Genomic DNA, 17,311 nt, shown 5'->3' on the forward strand with positions numbered 1-17,311 from the left:
CAGTCCGTAGCGGCCGCCATCTTGTCTCTCGGTAGGATCGAGAGACAAGAGGAGGTCAAAACAAAGGGGGAAATAACTATAAGGGGGCATAGTAGATCCTCGCTGACCCCCTAGGTTTGATGTGGAGGTTTTAAAAGGGCCCCGCGGGGCAAAAAAAAATAATAATAATAATAATTGAACGGCTGAATGGATTTGCACGAAACTTGGCAAAATATTAGGGACTGGTAGCCCGATGTGCCTTTGCTAGGTCTCAATATATGTGCTCCAGTGGATTTTGAGAAATTAACGTTCAAAAAAAGATATATATCTGTAACAGCGCTCCGCTTCGCGTAACGGAGGTTTGCGAAGCTGATTGGTCATTCTGTCACTGGGCTATAGTTGGGCTACATCTGGCTGATATTTGGGCTACATTTGTTTTTTTGTGTGTCTGGCGGCCATCTTTGGGCTACATTGGGCTACATTGGGCTTCATTGGGCTACATTCGGCTAATTAGCAAATAGCTCATCGCAAACTAGGAATGGTAAAGAATCGCTATTTATTCCTTAAAGTTCGCTATTTAGGAAATGCAAAAAACTTTGATGATATATATGGCGGTTCATCTCTAACAAGATAAGAAGCATAGGGATACATTTATGATGACTGGCGCATCACCAGGGATGTGTTAGTCATTCTGTGCCGCTGTTCCGTCACCTATGGTGTGCTGCATTTACAATGCGGCGCATCATGGGGCAAAAACAGCACAGATGCGTGATGTATCTGTGCCGTAAAGGTGGCGCATTGCTGGAGTTGTATCGCAAGTGTGATGAAGCTCCAGCAAGGGTCGGGGGTGCCCCTGTCGCAGGGTTTCTGTTCTCACACAGAACTGTGGACAGAGGATTGGAACCTCGGCGAATGCATTGCTGGAGTTGTATCGCAAGTGTGATGAAGCTCCAGCAAGGGTCGGGGGTGCCCCTGTCGCAGGGTTTCTGTTGTCACACAGAACTGTGGACAGAGGATTGGAACCTCGGCGAATTAGGGTGTCCCAAAACTCACGTTAGTAATCAAAAACTCCTTAGCAAGCTAGGTACAGTGTCACATTGGATATAACAAACTCTCAATGTTTAGACAATCCAGAATATGAACTTATAGTACCTCAGGATACGTGGAACTCATGAACAGTCGGTCGTTATAGATTTCTTAGAAACCAGAACATGGAGTTAAGAAGAACAGATGTGTATTTGAAATGTTTATTTACTAATGCCGTCTTCTCAGGCGTAGTACCTTAGATAATAAAAGTACACATATTATCAGTAGCAAAATTACCAGCATAGTTACTAGTACATAAAAAGTGAATGGTGATAGTATGTTAACATGCTGTAAATGAATAAGAGTTAGCAACACTTATAAGCAGCCGCGGGCCGTGGAGGGAGTTACGGTGAGGCAGGGAGGCGGGGAGGGGGAGAAGCAGGGTGGAGAATACAAGTACACATATTATCAGTAGCAAAATTACCAGCATAGTTACTAGTACATAAAAAGCGAATGGTGACAGTATGTTAACATGCTGTAAATGAATAAGAGTTAGCAACACTTATAAGCAGCCGCGGGCCGTGGAGGGAGTTACGGTGGGGCAGGGAGGCGGGGAGGGGGAGGGGCAAGGTAGAGAGGGCTCCACCCTGCTTCTCCCCCTCCCCGCCTCCCTGCCCCATCGTAACTCCCTCCACGGCCCGCGGCTGCTTATATCTCACCCTCCCTAATACACATATTATATTATTTGCTAAGAAGGTCTCTTTGTGTTGGTTTAGGGCGTGCCCATACTTTAGTGTCTTAGATTTGAAGGAATCACATCACCATACACCAGCTCTCTCTTCATGTGAACCGCATCAACTGTTGTGTATGTGTGTTCGGCAAAGCAATATAAAACCCGCCTCATGCCCAGAATTGGCAGAAGTTGCACTTATGTTATGAGTTAGAAGTCGTGGAGATCAGACCTCATAACAATTCTGTATCGTGTTGTTCTTGAAACTTTAGCACTCGCTGTACAGATATAGTTTAACAAGTAAAGCAGATAGTAGACCAATAACATATTATTCTCATGTAAACCACGATGAACTACTAGGTGGAAAGCTAAAGCAACAACTAAGTGTCGTGTGCAGAAGTTGCAAAAAAGGAAAAATGGCGTTTAAACCGGTAATGAGCCCATGCTAACTTAACACGGTGTAAAGATATCCAGGACCTAGATGACACCTCCTCATGATCCGGAAACGAACTGAATAAGATAATAGAAGTGCCATCTCATGAGAGCAGATTGCAAGTTTATATGTGGACGGTCCGCAAGGTAAAGCATTAAAAACTAGGAAAATTTAATGCTAAAGAAAAATAAAACAGCCAAGTACTTTATCGAGTCTTAAGCCAATAGGCAAGGTAAATAATAAAAACTTGACAAATAAGTCAATGAATTGTCAATGAAATGCTAGTACTCAGCATATCAAACATGAAAAAGGTCTATGACATAACTGTGTATGCAAAATAAGCTGCAACAGCCTCCAATAGGAAGTCACCGTCTTCATCCGAAAACAGTTCAGCCATCCAATTTAAAAGCGGAAAAGAACATACGTGCTCTCCCAGCACCGGATCCTCTATCACCATCAGAGGACAGCTCGGTGGGTTTTCAAGAAAGCTCTCTTCCAAGAAAGACTGTGCTGCCGCCAGTAAATTCCAGGGACCAAGTAGTCCATGCATCAATGCCACAGCCATAATCCTTTCGCCAGGACAAACCAACTCGTGAGTAATGATAGGAGTCATCAGCTGATTAAAGTCGACGTCAGGAGAAACCGGTCCGCAGAGACACAAATCAATGGCCCAATCGAAATCACAGGTCAGGCAGTGAAATACAGGCTGGACACAGGTGAAGTAGGAGAACCGAAAAGATAATCCATATGCCGTGCTTAATATCGCCAACGGCATTGTGCCATAATATTCTAGCATGCGATTGCGGAACAGTGTCAGCAGCTGCAGGGTCGGAGGTTGCATAGGAGGGACATCCATATTTAAAAATGTAAAAAAGCACAAGAGCGTCCGCTGGTAATGCAAGTAAAAATGCCAATCCACGAACCAGAGTGCAGAAAATACAATGAAAGGAAGCAGGGATGACTCCAAAGATTTTCTCAAATGAAGTCACGAGACCACTGGTAACAACTTTAAAAAAGTGTGTCAGGGACTTTGTGGAGGATGCGTTAAAGATAGTCGGAAACATGTTGCTGAAATTGAAAGGCAAATCTTAATTGAAAAGGGTGTGCACCTCTGTACGGGTGTTCGCTATGTGAAGTACGAAAGTTTCACGGGCCGAACTCAAGGCCACCTCTCTCTGAGACAAAAGAGCTCTTATTCTTGCCATGCCGTTGAAACGTGTCCCAAGGTTGGTATTTGTGGCCAGATTGAAAACTCCCTATGTTCATGTGTGGGAGGAAATAGAACATTTCTGCAGCAAATAACCCGTTCACTTACTGTTACGATAAAAGGAATACTTTTAATTAACTCAGAACAATCTTCATTATTGAGCATCAAATAACTACCATTTTCCAACAACTTGAACGTGGGGATGATAGCAGGAACTGGCGTGCCTTGCAACACGCAAGCCATATTTGGTCGGTGTTTGTTGCATGAACCGTGTAACTGTATGTGCCTACACATTAGTGAATGATCTGGCGTCTCAGTGCATTCCTCTCCATTCAGATAAACTTCTTGATCATCTTTGAAACATCTGTATGTGTATGGAAGCGACCAGACCTCATGAAGAAAAGCACTACCTAAAGGTTCATAACGACCTATTGGTATATATTTCATACAATTTGAAAACTTATATAAAGCAAAAGGCAGCGTTATTAAACCGTGGATAAGGCATGTTGTCAAAAAACCCGCAATCCTCTGCTGATGATGTCACTGAGCATGTCATGAATGATGTAATATGTGACATCATCAGCAGTGGATTACGGGTAATAGTATCTCTAGTTTACTCCCCTATAGCTGTCTTTATTTTAACATAAGTGTGTGTTTCCCTCCCTTATACTTACTGTTTTTGGTTCGCTTCCAGTTCGCGTACCGGCGAGCGAACTAGGAAGCGAACTAAGAGAAATAGAGGTTGGCACAGTTCCAAATATTGTACCAATTTTTTAATAACGGGGAGGTAGTTCTGAAAAGAACTTTTTTTTTTTTTTTCATTTTTTTACTGTTTTTGAATTTTTCGGAACAGTTTTATATTTTTTTGGGTTTTTCTTGGAGGGGGCAATGAAAACGATTCATTGTAAAGGGCTCAACAGGAGCAACAAAACAAAAAAAAGAAGTATTTATTATTTTGGGCGTTTCGGACAAACTTGCATATGATAGTCAATAGCTCTGTTGATCAGAGTGATGCTTCTTTCTCCGTAGGAAATGAATCCATCGCAAAATACGCAGGTGTGTTTTACTTCACCAAATCTCATTTGTATATTTGGCACCATCTCCCTGCCCTCTGGTCCCGTTACTTCCGGTACAACAGATCTTCTGGCCATAATAGGGAGATTATCTAGGTCGTTCCGAAACTGTGCAGCACTGTAGTTGTTAGGATGCCACCTAGTCATATGGCGATGCATTGTGTAGTTTCCGAAACTGTATTTTTTGTTGGTCCCTCTGGACAGTCTATCTTGACATATAAGGCAAGTTACGTATCTTGCATTTACTTTTTTCTGACCTTTGGGAATTTTAAAAAATTGCCAAATGAAGTTTTCTTTCCGGTGAGACGTCCTGGGCTGCTCAGGCAAAAACTGCCTCTCTTCGTGCTCGTCCTCCTGTTCCTCTTCTTCTTCTTCTTGTTGAATTATAACTTGAGCAGGTGGTCCACTCTTCCTTGGATGTGGTGGAGGTGGTGGGGAAGCACCAGCTGAAGCTACTAAAGAAGCCATTGCTCAGTGATCACAAAGGGTCTTTCTCTCACAATGATGAAAGTCAGAGTGAGGAAAGAAGGAGGGATTTTCATCATTTGGGAAAAACAAGAGTTCTCAACCAATCAAAAGTGTTCATTTTAGATTATATGACCTAGTCTTACATCATTAGGAAACCAAAAGTGAAATGAACCAATGAAAAGTGTTATTACCAAGTCACATGACTTGCTGTGTTTACGTTAAGCGCTTTGCAGGGCCTCCCGGTTTGCTTCCAGAAACCTGCGCTTTGCGACTCGCTTCGCGTACCAGTTCGCTAACGTAGTACGTCATATGACGTATCACGCGACAACGTGAAACGTCATGCGGACGGGAGGCGTCACGATGTTGTTTTGTAACGCGGCACTTGCGGTAAAGAAACGTTTACCGGCTCGCGGTCTATTTCGCGGCATCAAGGTCAGCTAACGGGAAGCTTCCCGATTTGCGAAGCGGGAACGAAGAAAAAAAAATATTTAAAAAAAAAATTATTCATAAACATATAAAATATATTTTTGGATTTAAAGAAGAATACATTTTACAGCTACAGATATTAGCTGTTAAAAAACCAATGAAATTCACAGAAAAAACCATAGGTTATGGACCATATATAGTTAGGAATTAGCATTTACAAAACCTTGAAAATTCACTGAAAAAACCATAGGTTATAGACCATATATAGTTAGGAATTAGCATTTACAAAACCTTGAAAATTCACTGAAAAAACCATAGGTTATAGACCATATATAGTTAGGAATTAGCATTTAAAAAACCTTATTTTACTCACACAAAACCATTGAAATTCCATATATAGTTAGTTGCACTAACTATATATCGCGCACCCGCAATCCACTGCTGATCATGTCACATATTACATCATTCATGACATGGTCAGTGACATCACTGATGACATCACTGATGACATCTCAAATGACATCACTGATGACATCACTGATGACATCTCATTTGACATCATTCTTGTGCTAATACGATAAACCTCTTCAGACTCTAATATAACCTTAGATACACTCAGTGTATACAGACACTCACACACTGCCACTCATCCATGGAGTTACTCACACACCCAGTCAGTCATGCAAAGAAACAATCTCACCTCCATTTCTTCAACTATACAGTTAAACACACCTTACTTATTGAAACATATACTAACACATATTTACTCTCTTATACAATCCCTGATACAAGTTCACAATGATCGATACAACCACTCACTCATTCAGTGGCTCTCATGCACAGTTATTTATATATGCCAACTCTCACATGTACTGTGTTTTACATATGTACTTACTATGACATGTAGCATTGAGATATCCATTCACTCATCAATACACTCATGCACACAGTCAACTGCCCATGTAGCTGTTTCCACATGCACTCTTGAACTCATACACCTAGTGAATAAACTGCTCACACATCTATGCATAGAGTCTCACACCTTCCAGCCACCCCCACACAAACTCAATCTCCCATAGAAATACTTGGGCAACCAATTAATAACACATATAGCCTCTCGTATAGCTAATGATCAACACATGCAGCAGTTTACAGAACAACAGACATAATGATGCACAAATTAAGACAGTTTAGTCACTAACCCATGCATTCAGTGAGACACATTTAATCACTCACTCATACAGTCAGTCATGCACCTACTAAATCCTTCATCCAGACACTTATACATCCACTCAAGACATATTTTAACTTTACAGAAAAATACAGTCACTGGATGTTGTCATCAGTGATGTCATCAGTGATGTCATTTGAGATGTCATCAGTGATGTCATCAGTGATGTCACTGACCATGTCATGAATGATGTAATATGTGACATGATCAGCAGTGGATTGCGGGTGCGCGATATATAGTTAGTGCAACTAACTATATATGGAATTTCAATGGTTTTGTGTGAGTAAAATAAGGTTTTTTAAATGCTAATTCCTAACTATATATGGTCTATAACCTATGGTTTTTTCAGTGAATTTTCAAGGTTTTGTAAATGCTAATTCCTAACTATATATGGTCTATAACCTATGGTTTTTTCAGTGAATATATATATATATATATATTTAAACATATTATTAAATAAACATATATAACATTTTAGAAAATGTTTAAAATTTATTGTTACAACTATAGTGAGTTCAACATTAGCAAAAGTGTTGGATAGCGTAGAGGTAAAATTTACTACTCCCACTCCAGTGGGTGCAACAGTAGGGAAAGCGCTGGATAGCGTAGAGGTTAAAATTACTATTCCCACTCCAGGGATGTATGACGTTACAACGCATACTTTTACAACGCCTACCATTACAACAAAACTTTTACAACGCAAAAACTTTTACAACGCATACATTTACAACGCAAGATTTTACAACGCATATACCTTTACAACGCATACCATTACAACATAAGTATTGGTAAGTATATAATAATTTTTTGAATATAAATTAATAAAAAATATTATAATATAATTTAATATAATTTAATTTTATTAAATAAATGTAATTTAAATGTAATTTTACTTTATTTTTACAAAGTACCCCTGTACCCCAAAAACCCAAAACTGACCCTGAACCCTAAAAATACCCCTTTACCCATAAACTGAAAACTGACCCTGAACCCTAAAAATACCCCTTTACCCGAAAACTGAAAACTGACCCTGAACCCTAAAAATACCCCTTTACCCAAAAACTGAAAACTGACCCTGAACCCTAAAAATACCCCTTTACCTACAAACTGAAAACTGACCCTGAACCCTAAAAATACCCCTTTACCCCAAAAACTGAAAACTGACCCTGAACCCTAAAAATACCCCTTTACCCAAAAACTGAAAACTGACCCTGAACCCTAAAAATACCCCTTTACCTACAAACTGAAAACTGACCCTGAACCCTAAAAATACCCCTTTACCCCAAAAACTGAAAACTGACCGTGAACCCTAAAAATACCCCTTTACCCAAAAACTGAAAACTGACCCTGAACCCTAAAAATACCCCTTTACCTACAAACTGAAAACTGACCCTGAACCCTAAAAATACCCCTTTACCCCCAAAACTGAAAACTGACCCTGAACCCTAAAAATACCCCTTTACCCAAAAACTGAAAACTGACCCTGAACCCTAAAAATACCCCTTTACCCAAAAACTGAAAACTGACCCTGAACCCTAAAAATACCCCTTTACCCAAAAACTGAAAACTGACCCTGAACCCTAAAAATACCCCTTTACCTACAAACTGAAAACTGACCCTGAACCCTAAAAATACCCCTTTACCCCAAAAACTGAAAACTGACCCTGAACCCTAAAAATACCCCTTTACCCAAAAACTGAAAACTGACCCTGAACCCTAAAAATACCCCTTTACCCAAAAACTGACAACTGACCCTGAACCCTAAAATTAAAATATTTATCAATTAATCAATTATAATTAATTACCAATAATATTTTAATTAATTACCAATTAATAATTAATTAACAATTAATTTTTTAAAAATATCAATAAATAAATTAACATATTTAATTAATTATAATTAAATTACTTCCCACCCTATTCCCCTATAAACCCACAACCCGCTACAGAAAATAAATTACTAAAATTAAAATATTTATCAATTAATCAATTATAATTAATTACCAATTATATTTTAATTAATTACCAATTAATAATTAATTAACAATTAATTCTAAATTATTATCAATAAATAAATTAACATATTTAATTAATTATAATTAAATTACTTCCCACCCTATTCCCCTATAAACCCACAACCCGCTACAGAAAATAAATTACTAAAATTAAAATATTTATCAATTAATCAATTATAATTAATTACCAATTATATTTTAATTAATTACCAATTACTAATTAATTAACAATTAATTCTAAATATATATCAATAAATAAATTAACATATTTAATTAATTAGAATTAAATTACTTCCCACCCTATTCCCCTATAAACCCACAACCCGCTACAGACTTATATTACACAAAAAATAAAAATTATTATTAACTTACCTTAAATTCGATATTTTTGTTGTCTATATTATGTCTAGTCGATATTATGTCCATTCTATATTTTTGATTCGATATTATGTCCATTCTATTCGATATTAATTTTCTCTAGTCGATATTTTTGTTGTCTATATTATGTCTAGTCGATATTATGTCCATTCTATATTTTTTACTCGATATTCTGTCCAGTCGAAATAATTGACTCGATATTATGACTGTACACCCTTGTTTGTATTGTGTAAGTAAATGCTTTATTTTCATGTGCATCCAACAGTTAAAGTTTATGTATTTATTTATTTATTTATTATAGAGTTTTGTATAGCGCGAACAAGACCCGTGGGTATCAGAGTGCTTAACAGTATGAGGTCGGTTATAGTTCACATAGATAGTAACATTTTTAAAATAGTCCATAAATGAGGTAGATATTTGTGTGAAATACTGAGGTAGAACCTTATATGCCATTGTGGGTTGGGAGTGTATACAAATTTACATAGCATGGGCGTCTACATAAAGAGTTAGCTTAGTAAATAGGATAAATTGTATACGGGTCACTCGTTGAATAACTATGAGGTAGGTAGTTATAATACATATCGGAGGTAGATTAGGTAAATAAGCGTATACATAATAGCAGGATGTACTAGGAGGATATAACCTATGTGTATAAGTATCAGAACTAGGTACAAGTAAGGATACAGCTAGGTCTCGGGAGAGACTCCTGATCCGAGTCAGTGTTCTGCATTATCTTTGGTCAAGTCAGCATCTTTCCCTTATAGTCACGTTGATGCTGTGAATTAGGATGAACAATAGTTCCAGTCAGAGGTCATCAGCCTCCACTATGTAGGTATTTACTCATCAAGATGCTTTTCACTTCCTTCTTAAATGTTCCTGTATTCCGAATCTTCCTAATGTTTGGAGGTAATGAGTTCCAGATTCTGGGGTCTGCGCCCGAGAATGCTCAATCGTACGTTTTTTTCTTCCGAAAAGAGGCTGGTCGCAGCAGCAGTTCCTTGGCACTCCTGGCTGGTCTCTTTCCCCCTGATATCTCAATTTTCCCTGCTAGGTAACTGGTGTGTTGTAGTGGAGCGCTTTATGGGTGATACATGCTATTTTTAATTGAATTCTTGCTTCATATGGTAGCCAGTTTAGTGCTTTCAGATGGGGAGAAATATGATCAAATTTCCTCGATCCAGTGATAAGTCTTGCCGCTGCGTTGAGACATGCTTTTAGCGGTGCAGTGGACAATTTTGGTAGACCAGCCAAGGTGGAGCACCCATACTCAATTCTTGAAACAACTAAAGATTGGACTGCCAGTTTAACATCCGCCTCTGATATGTAAGGTGTCAGTTTCCTCAGGTAGTTAAGGTGGAAACGCGCATTTCTAGCCATTGACTTAATGTGGGCTTGCATGTCGAGGTTCTCATCTAGAGTGATTCCTAGCGATTTCGCTGAGTTGACTAGGGTTGGGGTGCAGTTTAGCGCAGTCACCAGCTTGGTCCATTCCTTCATTTCTGTGTGGTTTCTTGGTGGTGCGATTAGTAGGAACTCAGTTTTGCTTGCATTCAGCTTCAGATGATTGGTTGTTAGCCATTCCAATGTCATTTTTAATGTCTCGTTCATTCGTTCAATGTCTTCCAAGGACACGATCTTTATGTATATTTGCGTGTCATCCGCGTACATGTGATAGGATATCTGTGAATTGCGGAGGATTTCTGTAAGAGGTTCAACATACAAGTTAAATAGATCTGGGGATAAGGTCGATCCTTGAGGAACTCCGATAGAGTTAGGGCATGGTAGTGATAGTGCTTGGTTGACCAGGAATCTTTGTGTTCGGTTATGCAGGAATGATTCAAACCATTTCAACAGATTTCCAGATATTCCCATCCTCTCTTGCAGCCTGGTCAGTAAAGTTACCAGCCAACGCGTTTCATTCATATACAATGAACTTCTTCAGGGCATTAGTGATGTACGATCTTGGGGGAGAAGGTCCTGAGTTACCCCTAGTGTATCCTGTGAGCAAAGTACGTCAACTCCTTTCGAACGGAGCAGACGGCTGTTTCCAGATTCATAGAATCAGTGCTTATTGGCCCTTATCAAGGAGGCCACACTGTCACATTAATTTGTGAATGTGCAACTTTGCTGTACCACGACTCCAAGTACTGGACTGAGCTTGTACTTTGCTCACAGGATACACCAGGGGGAACTCAGGACCTTTCCCCCAGGATCGTTAAAATAAAGGATTTACTAAACAATACAAACAAGACTATGGGCTAGATGTAGGTAATTGAAATTTACCGATTCTAAAATACAGAATTTTACCGATTCGGTATTTTAGAATCGGTAAATGCAATGTAGGTAAATATTCGGTAACTATTACCGAATCGGTACGATTCGGTATTTACCAATTCGGTAATTGCCATTCATTCCTATGGGCTTGGAGGCCCCTAGGAATGAATGGCAATTACCGAATCGGTAAATACCGATTCGGTAAAATGGGGAAAACATTCAAGGGTGCCAGGGTGTCACTTTGACACCCTGTTGCACCCCTGAATCGTGCTTATGTGCAGATGTGGCACACATACATGCCCTAAGGGCATGTATGTCTGCCACATGGCACAGTTGAAAATGCACAGATTTGCATTTTCTAAGGTATTCTTTATTTACCACCAACTTATAGTTGGTGGTAAATAATGAATCCTAAAATGGGAAAAGCACTCATTTGAGTGCTCCCTACATTTCAAATTCGGTAATTTAGAGAATCTGTATTTTAAGGAATCGGTAATTGACCGATTACTTAAAATACCGAATCGGTAAATTACCGAATTTGCAATTTAGACCACCTACATCTCAGTAGCCTAATACCGGTCGGTAACGGCCAAAATTCGGTAATTTCGTCCGTTACCGACTGGTATTAGGCGACCTACATCTGGCCCTAAATGACTTGTTGAGAAACAAACTTTGCTTCTGAGTAGGGCACCACTCCAACTTTTGGTTAGTTCTCTATCTCCCTAGCGGCTGGCACCCAACGACGGCAGGTTCTAGAGTTGTATGTGCCCACCCATCTGGTCACAGTGTTGACATAACCACGAAGCAAACACAACAGGGGGGTGTGGTCACCGTGTCCGCCGTTGTCCGTAACTGTTCTTAGCTAACATTTTTTTTCTCCAGGATGGTTTTGTTAGCTTGGATCCTACTCAGACTTTGGCCCCTTCCTGAACAAAAACAATAATTGGAGGCATTTTCCTCCTTTTATGTGCACTGTAGAATGCAGCACTCATTGCAAGAGGAGAAAGCAAGGAGAAATTAAGTTATTTCTCCTTGTTACGTCTCAGGCGTAGGCTTTTGATGCATTCCCAGGTTTACAAGTCTTTGTTAATCTTGGAAGGCATAAAAATCCATGGGTGTTGCATGGGATCACCCACCGCAATGTTCATGGAACGCCTCTTTGACGCAGAGTAAGGTAACGCAGGGACTTGCACTGCTTTGCCTTACTTCATAACTATGAGACCATGAAAAGCCATGCAGAGTAGAGTGGCTTTGCGTTGCCTCCTAGATATGGGTCTCCACTCTGCACCACCAGTGCTTCAAAAAATGTGACACACCTGCGGCGCAATGAGCTTGTAAATAAGCCACCCAAGTGTTTTTCAAACCTACAAATCTATTACCCTTAACACATTTAATTTTGTTAGCAAACCAAACATATGACTTCTTTTGCTAAAGCATTTTCTTGCTGCTTAAACCTGGGTAACAATGGCTGATGAATCAAGTGACTCATTCTGGAACATCAAAGGAGATGATGCCACATTGGTTGGACTTCAAAAGGCCATATGCCCCCAGCGCTTGTAGACTAAGGATGCCCTCTATGACAAACCAAAAGTCTGGTCCAGGCGTGAACTTATATACCTCTGTCTAGCAACTGTAATTTAGTGAAACTTGCATTTTGAAACCCTCAGAAATAGAGTGGAACCCCCTCACCCCCAGGCAAGTTCTTCAGATATCTTCAATAAATATATTGGAATGATGCAGTGTGTGTCCAAACCCTGGTACTTGTATGAACCTTTCCTATCCTAAGAAATATTTACTCGACGGCTCCCTAAGGCAAGTCTGGGAATACAGAGCATGAATAGGAGGTAGCAATGACAAAGGACTTCCTCAGGCGATCCGCACTTCTTGAATGCCATGAACTATCCTCTGAAAAGATCACGCAGAAAGGTAGCATCTTTTTTTATTTTCCGCTCTGTGAAGGATTTGACAGCAAACACATTATGATGCTTTGAAATGGTGTGGATGTGGTTGTGTGGATCGGTAAATGTTAGAATGAGGCAATGCATATATAAATGGATGGGTGAGTGAGTGATTGCAGGGATGAATAACTAGGTGAGTGACTGGCTGCATGGATGGATGAATTATGGTTTATGATTTAAGGATTAACGGATGAGTGACTGCATCAATGTTTAAGTTAGCAGCAAGGAGAGAGTACAACCTCATGCCATGACAGGAACTTCACAGCCTCTACCATCCTGGCCTCATCGATCTAGTCATTCACTTATCACCTTCCCCATTCACCCACCTACGCACCTGCTCATTAATCATTCTTTCATCTGCCTATGAACACAATCAACCATTCATCCATTCATCCATCCAGCCATCCAGCCATCTGTTTATGCATTCACATCCACCCAGGTAAGTATGCCCTTCATTATGAATGTATTCTCTCCTTGATGCACCCAATCGCTCACCCATTCATCTATCAATGCACTCAGTCACTCAACCATTCCTTCATCTATTCCTCCACCTTTCACTCATTCTTCTATATACACAATTGCCAATATACACCCCTCTATGCATACGGTATCTCACTGATAATATATTCGCCCATACATTTATTTGTCCATGCACTCAGTCACTCACTCATTTCTTCATCTATTCATACACTCTTTGACTTATTCTTGACTTATTCTTGTTTTCACACAAATACCAATATACACTTCTCTGTGCATGTGGTATCTGGTGCACAGAGAGAATATCAATTTTTAAATGTCGACATACACAAATATCGAGTTGGAAATATCGTGATGCAGAAATATTGACAGCAAGAATATCGTGGTCAAGAATATCGACTTGGAAGTAAGAAATATAGTTTTTGAAAATATTGAAGTTATTAATATTGTTTGCAAAATATGGGGGCATATTCTCAAGGACTTATTGCTGAGTTAGGGGCACTTTATCGCAGCCAAAGTGGTGATAAATGTATCGCCCTATGCACAAGCTGGTGCTAACAGCCCATATCACCAGTTTTCCTGAGATAGCAGCCGCAAAAAACTTCGCCATGGATGACACCGGCAACTTACGCTAATGAGATGCAGAGTATGCATTCCCGTGCAAACAGCCACCACAACACCACTTCACAACATTTTCAACGACCAGCCAGATCGGCGATACAAAACATGCGATAAGGCGCGTTAGCAGCAGGGATTTAACACCTACTCCTACCTGGTGTTAAGTCAGACGACTACCTTCAGTATGAAAGAGAGCCCAGCCCAAAGCCAAAGATATTTCCCATCAAATTTACGAAATCATGAACAAAACAATTCACATGATGTCGCACAATTACAACAATTAAAATTCATGTGTGGTCAGAAGAAGGAGAATCATTCATTCATCTTTGAATTTCCCAAACAAATTTTTATTCAAATTAAACTCAAATCAACTATTTGGAAGAGTCATGGCGGGTCTTCTCTGAACAATTTGTAAGTCACAGCCTGCAAGACAAAATTCAAGCGCTCATCAAAGGACAGAGAAAGAGAGAGAGCAAGAAAGGGAGAGAGAGATAGACAGAAAGAAAGAGAAAGAGAGAGCAAGAGAGGGAGAGAGAGAGAGAGAAAGATAAACAGAGAAAGAGAAAGAGGGAGAAAGAGAGAGAGAAAGAAAGGGAGAGGGACGGAGAGAGAGAGAGAGAGTGAAAGGAAGAGAGGGAGAGAGAGTTCCGACACTGTGCACCCAGGCCTCACGGCTCACCTGCTGCCAATGGTGTGTCTCCCACCACGTGCCGGTATACATTGCACTCCACCAGGTCCCTTATCTAAATATCTGAAACAGAGTCCAGATTTATGAGTGGCAGAGTTCATATCATTGCACACGCCATCATCGCTTGCCCGCCCCTGCGCACTCAGGCCTCACTACTCACCTTCCTTGGCAGCCTCCACATCATGCAGCCCCGCACTGTGGGCCACAACACAAGGTCACACACGTGATTCTGGGTCTAGATTTCGCAATGGCAGAGATCATATCAGTGCACACGGCATCATCGCAGGCTGCACACCCGCTCAGCACTTAAGGTGCCCCTACCTCAGTGCACCGAAAGTCACAGTCCCGTGGTGGTAGGCCCGTGCCAGCCACAGTGTATCCGGTGCCACCAAGTCTATGCAATGCAAGTCATGGACCCTCTATGATTCAGTCTCGTGATATGCCAGGCGGACGCAGCCATGTCACCTCCGGCAGTGGGGAAGAACTGGGATACGTAGTGTCGTCGTCCCCCCTTTATAAGGAAGCCGAGTGGGCTTGGTCAGCGTCCGTCAGGCCAGCGTAGGGGTGTGAATAGTCATACCTGGGCTCTAGGCGTGGTTCATTTCTGGGCTGGACAGGAAACCAACTGATGTGTGTGTCTCTGTTGCAGTGTCGGCGCCACACGGCGCGCAATCGACAATGTCGCATGCACCCTGAGGGCGGCCACGCACAAAGACACAGTGCAAGGAGCGCGCGACCGCTCAGGCTTTTGGCTCATACATGCCAACTATTGTGTATGTATCGCTATTGGTGCACCATAAGCCTAAGGCCTAGCCTCAATTGCAGAGCGACATCCACATCACATTTCCAGAATGCAAGCAGTAGTCAGACTAACATTAGGGATGAAAGCACCTTTGTCTCAATACACAAGGCGGAAGGACATCTGCACCTCCGACCTTGGTCTTGAATGTGGCAGGCACCCCATGAGAGAGATACCATGGCAGATGATAACAACTCCCACACTACGCACAGTGCTAATGAATTACCAACGTATCCACACCCCACACACAGAAGTCCTTGCTCGAGGTACTCTTGCATGGAATGCCCTTGATACTTATGTACGCAACAACCCATACGTCCAAACATTGCACACACATACAACTCATTAGTCTGAGCTGTGGCATATCATCCACATAACTGCAGCAGGTCAGAAGAGTGCCAGTTCTAGATGAGCCACCAATGTAAGGGCAGAACATCACGGGCACCTGGAACTGTACCGTGTCGGAATGCTGCCAGTTAGTGTCTGATGCATTGGTCTGCATGTTGTGGACCTTGTCTTGCCTGTACTGACATGCACATGCTAATTAAGTCTATGCAACTTCATTAGTGTTCAGCTGTGATGAGTGTTGATTAGAATGACAAATTGTGTGCCTCAATGAGCATTGTCTGTACACAGTGAGGGACTGACTGACGCATGTCATGTAAGGGTGAGTCCCTCTTGCCAGCTTCAACTCTGTGAGACAGATATTGTGGTTGGGATAGTTGCTGATAGACCTGTGCTCGTACGTGTCCTCAGCAATGTGAGTATGGTGTCCAACGTCTTGCCATGTGGATCTATGTGATCCATCACTACAGTGATGGGGGACACTACTTTAGGCCTGCCAGCTACTTTGACATTTCACACACTGCCCTATCCTAGCATTGCATGGGGCAAATTGTGAAATTGCGCGATTATTGTTTCAAAGCAATGAGGCCACAGCTAGTGCACAGCTAGTGCACACATTCCAGTCATCTCACTGCCTCTGTGTATCACGGTCGCACATGCACACTGCTTTTATTTCCCAGGATGTACCTTTTTTTGCAACCAATGTCCTTACATTCATCCATACTTTCATAATTGATCGTTTATGGACATGATACATCTGTGTGATTTTGATTGATTTATTCACATTCTGTGGAGTGTCGGAGCAGGAGCAGTACATGGCCATGCAAACCCCACTTTACATTGTAGCTCAGTGGAGGGCCAGCCAGAGTCTTTTAGGGATTGACAAGTACATCGGAAGAGGAAGAGTACAGTCTGAAGTCTGATTGCTGTGTCATTGTTAAGCAGGCAAAATATGACAGTCCATGTCGAGATCCAAGGTGAGTGTCACAAAGTGTTTCAGGGGACAGTGGGAGGTGTTGTCACAGGGCAAGATGCAGAGGGCAGAACCAAGCTGATAAAGGGTATATGGCGGAGAAGATTGCTACTGGCTCCTTCTTAATACACAGGTGGAATTACCCGTATCTTCGTCCTCTATGTCATCTGTCTGACATGTGGATGCTGATGTTTGTTCTGAACGGTGATGGAT

This window comes from Lissotriton helveticus, chromosome 8 (genome assembly GCF_964261635.1).
Source record: "Lissotriton helveticus chromosome 8, aLisHel1.1, whole genome shotgun sequence".
In the NCBI taxonomy this organism is placed as follows: domain Eukaryota; kingdom Metazoa; phylum Chordata; class Amphibia; order Caudata; family Salamandridae; genus Lissotriton; species Lissotriton helveticus.